General features: G+C 40.0%; 1 long non-coding RNA gene across 1 annotated transcript in view; it reads right to left on the minus strand.

The window, feature by feature from the left end:
• The window catches only part of LOC118768426, a 9907-nt gene that overhangs the window by 1628 nt on the left and 779 nt on the right, over positions 1-7500 (minus strand). Inside the window, exon 2 of the long non-coding RNA XR_005004241.1 lies at positions 443-466. This is a non-coding gene — a long non-coding RNA (uncharacterized LOC118768426). The remainder of the gene's footprint in view (positions 1-442; positions 467-7500) is intronic.

Here is a 7500-nt window from a genome sequence, read left to right on the forward strand (position 1 = left end):
AAGTTGACTAAAATTGAGAGTATGATAGAAGAAGGCTTGATCTTCATTCCGTAGAAGATAAAATTCAAATCGGACCGTGTTAACACCAAAAATTATTTACATCAAAAAGGTGCTTTTTTTTCTATGAAAATCCCTATTTTTTTAACGATTTTTTGACTGCTGTGTCACCATTTTTCGGTGTATTTCAACCAGAAAAATGTTCACTTAAAGAGAATAACTAGCTAGATAATGCAAAATTTTTACTTTTCAAAAATTCCTATTCTAAAGGGTCAAAACAAACCTGAGCAACGCCGGGCGATACTGCTAGTATATATATATATGTGTGTGTGTGTGTGTGTGTGTGTGTATACATATATGCACACACACATAACAGTTACTTATTCATACAAGTGGTAGTATAGAAGAAATAAATGTAGTTGAAAATATATTATACACAAACAACAGGCTTCTTTCAGTTTCCATCTACCTATCCCCTCACAAAGGTTTGGTCAGACTAGGGCTGTAGCCAAACACACTTGCCTGAAAGGTAGCAATAATCTTTAATGTCCTTTATGCAATACTAACTTTTAGCATCTTATATTCAAGAGTAGGTTACTCTCTTTTACTTGTTTCAGTCATTTGACTGTGGCCATGCTGTGGCCCCGGGACTTATTCTTTGTAAGCCCAGTACTTATTCTATCGGTTTCTTTTGCCGAACCGCTAAGTAACGGGGACGTAAAAACACCAGCATCGGTTGTCAAGCAATGCTAGGGGGACAAACACAGACACACAAACATATACACACACATACATATATATATATACATATATATGACGGGCTTCTTTCAGTTTCCGTCTACCAAATCCACTCTCAAGGCTTTGGTTGGCCCGGGGCTATAGCAGAAGACACTTGCCCAAGGTGCCATGCAGTGGGACTGAACCCGGTACCATGTGGTTGGTAAGCAAGCTACTTACCACACAGCCACTCCTGCGCCTATGTTGAAAATATATTATACACACACAACAGGCTTCTTTCAGTTTCCATCTCCTATCCTCTCACAAAGGTTTGATCAGACTAGGGCTGTAGCCAAAGCCACTTACCTGAAAGGTAGCAATAATCTCTAATGTCCTTTATGCAATACTAACTTTTAGCGTCTTTTATTCAAGAGTAGGTTATTAAGTTTTATTGTTTCTTTCTTCTGCAGATCCAGTACCGTGTCTTGAACATGGCATAGTCCTTCAGCAGAAAGTGCAGCATGTTGAAAATATAGAGATAGAAGATGAGGAATTACGGGAAACCTTGAAGGATTACAATCAAGACTTTACTGAGCCTAAACTCCAGGGTAAGGCACCCACCTACCTTTCTTCATATCTATCTTTTGTTCTCTAGTTATTGTTGTTGTTGTCTTTCTTGTACGTATATTCATCCATCCATTTTGTTATGTCTGTCTGTGTGTCACCAGTATTATTTCGGAAATAATTGATGTTTCAATTTCTGTTACCTTGCTTTATCGACCCCATGGCCATGTGTGCAGATGATATTAAGCCAATTCAAATTGGCACCCAGTAACAGAAAGGGTGGGCATCCCCATCTGAACTATCTGTAATAAACTGCCCTCACCAGAGTATACATGTGTGGAGGGTCATGGAGGGATTTGTATTTTATTTTTTCATCTTATTTTTGCAGCATCTTTTTTGTCTAAGGCAGTGTTACTCAACCATTTGTTTTGTTGTTTTTTTTACCTATGAACCCCCTTTGATTCCTTTTTTATTCTTCTGGGTCCCCACATCTACCCCCATATTTAAAAAAAAAACCATTATATTTTTTAATTAAATATTATAAGCAATTGTGAAAAAAAATTGTATAGATATTCTGTATATCAAAAGGCGGTGCTCCAGCATGGCCACAGTCAAATGACTGAAACAAGTAAAAGAGAGAGAGTATATCATATAACCAATTTATTACTCATGAATTTTAACAGTAAATTCTCATACAGACCCCTACCCCCAACATGTCCCCACACCAAGGGTCATTGGGACCCCAGTTGATAACCACTGTTCTAAGGAGTATAATCTTAACTATTTTGTTACCCTAATTTCTGTTGAGATGCTCTGTGTTTCTTTCAATTGATTTTAAGTATAACAAAGAATTTAGTAAAATAACTTAGTTATCATTCAGCTGGTGTTAGGAACATAAATTGTGACTAAGGTTTGGTGGAAGATTTTAATTCAAAACTTATGAAAACAAGACATTTGTACTACAGAGCCAGAGGTGGTTTCAGCCGGGTTGGTGATAAAAGGGTTAAAAATATCATGGTGACTTGAACCCTTTTGTTAACCTATTTGTGTTGAGATGCTCAATGTTTCAATTAATTTAAATATAACAAAGAATTTAGTAAAATAACTTGGTTATCATTAAGCTAGTGTTAGGAACATAAATTGTGACTAAGGTTTGGTGGAAGATTTTAATTCAAAACTTATGAAAACAAGACATTTGTACTACAGAGCCAGAGGTGGTTTCAGCCAGGTTGGTATCAAAAGGGTTAAAAATATCATGGTGACTTTAACCCTTTTGTTACCATATTTCTGTTGAGATGCTCTGTGTTTCTTTCAATTAATTTTAAATATAAAAAGAATTTAGTAAAATAACTTAGTTATCATTAAGCTAGTGTTAGGAACATAAATTGTGACTAAGGTTGGTGGAAGATTTTAATTCAAAACTTATGAAAACAAAACATTTGTACTACAGAGCCAGAGATGGTTTCTGCCGGGTTGGTATCAAAAGGGTTAAAAATATCATGGTGACTTTAACCCTTTTGTTACCATATTTCTGTTGAGATGCTCTGTGTTTTTTTCAATTAATTTTAAATATAACAAAGAATTTAGTAAAATAACTTAGTTATCATTCAGCTAGTGTTAGGAACATAAATTGTGACTAAGGTTTGGTGGTATATTTTAATGCAAAACTTATGAAAACAAGACATTTGTATTACAGAACCAGAAGTGGTTTCAACTGGGTTGGTATCAAAAGGGTTAAGTACACACAACTTAGAGATAGGGGTTCAATTCTCACTGATGTTGTCTCTTTAATATGTGTTGATATGAAGAAAACTGGCACTCTGTTGATTACTGCAACAAAGGTTCCAAATGATCTGATCAATGGAACAGCCTGCTCATAAGGTTAACGTGCAAAAGGCTGAGTACCCGAAATTTCAAACCTGGGTTTGAAATCTCCCCAAAACACCTGATGAAGGCTGGAGGGTATATCAGCCAAAACATTGTGTTAACAACAAACAAGATGAGGGCAAATATCCATCAAATGTAAATAATGTACAGAATTCCTCATCTCCCAAATATAGAACTGTATAATCTATATTCAACTGGGTGACTAGGGTACAATGTCATCGTGACCTAAATTTCACTAGGTGACTTGCTGCTGTGTTGTAATGACCCCTTTCAGACTTGGTGCTATGTCATTCAGACCTAGATTTAACTGGGTGACTTTGTATGATGTTGTTATGACCTACTTCATGTCTGGTGATTCACTGCATTGTCATGCCGACCTACTTGTGACTGGGTGACTTGGTGCAATGTCATAGTGACCTGCTTTAGTGTAGGTAGCTCAGTGCAGTGGCCTGTTGACCTACTTATGACTGGGTGACCTGATGCAATGTCATGCTGACCTACTTTAGAGTAGGTGACTGGGAACAATTGCCTCTTGACCTACTTGTGACTGGGTGCAATGTCATAGTGACCTGCTTTAGTGTAGGTAGCTCAGAACAATGGCCTGCTGACCTACTTAAGATTGGATGACCTGGTGCAATGTCATATCGACCTATTTTAGAGTAGGCAGTTCAGCAGTTGCCTCCTGACCTACTTTAACTGGGTGACTTGGTGCAATGATGTGGCGACCTACTTTTGGCTGGGTTACTCAGTGCAATGTCATACTAACCTACATTTGAGTAGACTTGCTGAAGTGATCACAGAACAATGGGAGCTGAAGCCTTTTACTCAAGGACACAAGGCATTGTCCCTTCTGGGAATTGAAAACCTAACCACTAAGCCACGCACACACACACTCATACCAGTCTGAGTAATGGTGTTAAAATAATCAACCGTGTTTTCTCCAAAAATATTTGGCCCTCCGTATCTTCATACATTTACTTTTTCCTTGCCAGCATGGGTTAGAGGAATTGCCAAAGCCTTATTTGGAATTTTTGATCTCCTTGATTATTTACTTCTTTACTACCCACAAGGGGCTAAACACAGAGGGAACAAACAAGGACAGACAAAGGGATTAAGTCGATTACATCGACCCCAGTGCGTAACTGGTACTTAATTTATCGACCCCGAAAGGATGAAAGGCAAAGTCGACCTCGGCGGAATTTGAACTCAGACGTAACAGCAGACGAAGTACCTATTTCTTTACTACCCACAGGGGCTAACACCCAGAGGGACAAACAAGGACAGACAAAGTGATTAAGTCGATTACATCGACCCCAGTGCGTAACTGGTACTTAATTTATCGACCCTGAAAGGATGAAAGGCAAAGTCGACCTCGGCGGAATTTGAACTCAGAACGTAACAGCAGACAAAATACCTGTTTCTTTATTACCCACAAGGGGCTAAAGACAGAGGGGATAAACAAGGACAGACAAAGGGATTAAGTCGATTACATCGACCCCAGTGCGTAACTGGTACTTAATTTATCGACCCCGAAAGGATGAAAGGCAAAGTCGACCTCGGCGGAATTTGAACTCAGAACGTAGTGGCAGACGAAATACGGCTATGCATTTCGCCCGGCGTGCTAACGTTTCTGCCAGTTTGCCGCCTTGATTATTCTTAGGTATTACTTCTACAGCTGGGTGGTCTTCCTAGCACCACCACATTATAAAGTGTTAGTTAGTTCCCTCTGTGCCACAAGGCACTTTGGGCTGCGACATCTCTCCAATCAGCCCCGTTTTCTGCCAGTGTTCTTGGTCACACTCCAACTTCTCCACCCTTCTCATCTCCTTTCTTTATCATTGGTCCTTTGCCCTGTGCTTTTAGGGTACCCTACCGCTCTTTCCCTCTCAGACTGCCACTTTAGTGCCACCATACTGCTTTCTAACTATGTGTATGCAGGAGTGGCTGAGTGGTAAGTAGCTTGCTTACCAACCACATGGTTCCGGGTTCAGTCCTACTGCGTGGCATCTTGGGCAAGTGTCTTCTACTAGAGCCTCAACCCGACAAAGCCTTGTGAGTGGATTTGGTAGACGGAAACTGAAAGAAGCCGTCGTATATATGTATTATATATATATAATAGGCGCAGGAGTGGCTGTGTGGTAAGTAGCTTGCTTACCACCACATGGTTCCGGGTTCAGTCCCACTGCGTGGCATCTTGGGCAAGTGTTTTCTGCTATAGCCCCGGGCCGTACCAAAGCCTTGTGAGAGGATTTGGTAGACGGAAATGAAAGAAAGCCCGTCGTTATATGTATATATATATATAGGCGCAGGAGTGGCTGTGTGGTAAGTAGCTTGCTTACCAACCACATGGTTCCGGGTTCAGTCCCACTGCGTGGCATCTTGGGCAAGTGTTTTCTGCTATAGCCCCGGGCCGACCAAAGCCTTGTGAGAGGATTTGGTAGACGGAAACTGAAAGAAGCCCGTCGTATATATGTATATATATATATAGGCGCAAGAGTGGCTGTGTGGTAAGTAGCTTGCTTACCAACCACATGGTTCCGGGTTCAGTCCCACTGCGTGGCACCTTGGGAAAGTGTCTTCTGTTATAACCTCGGGCCTGAGGGCCTGTCTGATCCAATTCCAGCGTCTGCGTCTTATTTCCTCCCTGACCCTTTTGATGCCCATCGTTTTCTCAATTGTATCATTTTCAAACTCTTTGCAGCCCCTTGACGTCGAGGGTTCCCCTTAAACACGTGAATTCAACGTCGTCGTTTGTTCCTCCGTTCATTTTCGTCACTTCCCAGTTTTCACATCCACAGAAGCCGAAACTGAAGGCAAATCTACTTTGCGAGCATAATAGCTCTCTTTTTTACTCTTTTACTTGTTTCAGTCATTTTGACTGCGGCCATGCTGGAGCACTGCCTTTAATCGAGCAACTCGACCCCGGTACTTATTCTTTGTAAGCCCAGTACTTATTCTATCGGTCTCTTTTTGCCGAACCGCTAAGTGATGGGGACGTAAACACACCAGCATCGGTTGTCAAGCAATGCTAGGGGGACAAACACAGACACACAAACACATCCACACACACACACATATATATACATATGTATATATACGCTGGGCTTCTTTCAGTTTCCGTCTACCAGATCCACTCACAAGGCATTGGTCGGCCCAAGGCTATTGTAGAAGACACTTGCCCAAGGTGCCATGCAGTGGGACTGAACCCGGAACCATGTTGGTGGCCGCCATGGGTTTTGCAGTAAATCACTAAATCATCCATAACTTTTGTATTATCCTCTCAAATTACATCAAAATCTCAGGCAATAACAAATAATATCATATTTATTGTCTGTGAAAATTATAGAAACATTTGGCCGCCACTGTATATATATATAATATATATATATATATATATATATATGTAATATATGTATATATTATGTTAGGTAGTGTTGTGTGTGTGTGTGTGTGCATGTCAGTATGTGTAAATATGGTGGGGGGGTATATGTACATCGATGTGCATGTGTGTGTTTAGTGATATATATATATGTATATATATATGTATGTATATGTATATATGTATATATACATGTATATATAAATGCATATATATATATATATATTCAATCAAAGCAATTAAGATTCAAGTCAATTCTAATGAATTCACTTGAATACGGTACTTAACTTAGATGCACCAGAAAAACCATATGGTGTTAACCATACAGTAATGTGGGGTGATTATAAACGAGAAAGAAGCAACAAGAATGGATTAGTTTTTAGTACAATTGTTTCATACAAAGACAGGCTTTATTAAAAGTTGCAAAAATTGCAGCAGATAAAAGTGTCCCGTACTCATCAGCTAAAATACATATGAGTTCTCCAAACCTCTTAGTGGGTGAGGCTATACTCATGAAGTATATGTATATATGTATGTATATGTTATTTTGCATAATCGTTACTCTGCCATCCATGTGTTCGTGTGTGTGTGTGTGTGTGTGTATTTACACGTGTGTATGGGGTGTTGTTGAATAAACACTAATTGGTTCCCCCACCCCCTCTATCACCCCCCAGTCGATTCCACACCCCACCCTCCACGCACACACACACCCTGTGTCTTGGGTTGAATGAAGTTTTAAGAAGGTTAGCAAGGTATGAAGCAGAGCAGGTGGGGTTTGGGGGTACGGATGTTATAGTGTTGATGTTCGGGGGAGGGGGAGAGGATGGAGCAAGTCGGAAGAGGAGAAAGAGGAAGAGCAAGAGGGGGGAAGGGGATGTAACAGCCCCTTGCTCACTTCCATCATGTTTACAGTTTACACGTGTATATATTCTTTTTTTTTTTTTTTTTTTACTTGT

The sequence above is a fragment of the Octopus sinensis genome, linkage group LG29 (genome assembly GCF_006345805.1).
Source record: "Octopus sinensis linkage group LG29, ASM634580v1, whole genome shotgun sequence".
Classification (NCBI taxonomy): domain Eukaryota; kingdom Metazoa; phylum Mollusca; class Cephalopoda; order Octopoda; family Octopodidae; genus Octopus; species Octopus sinensis.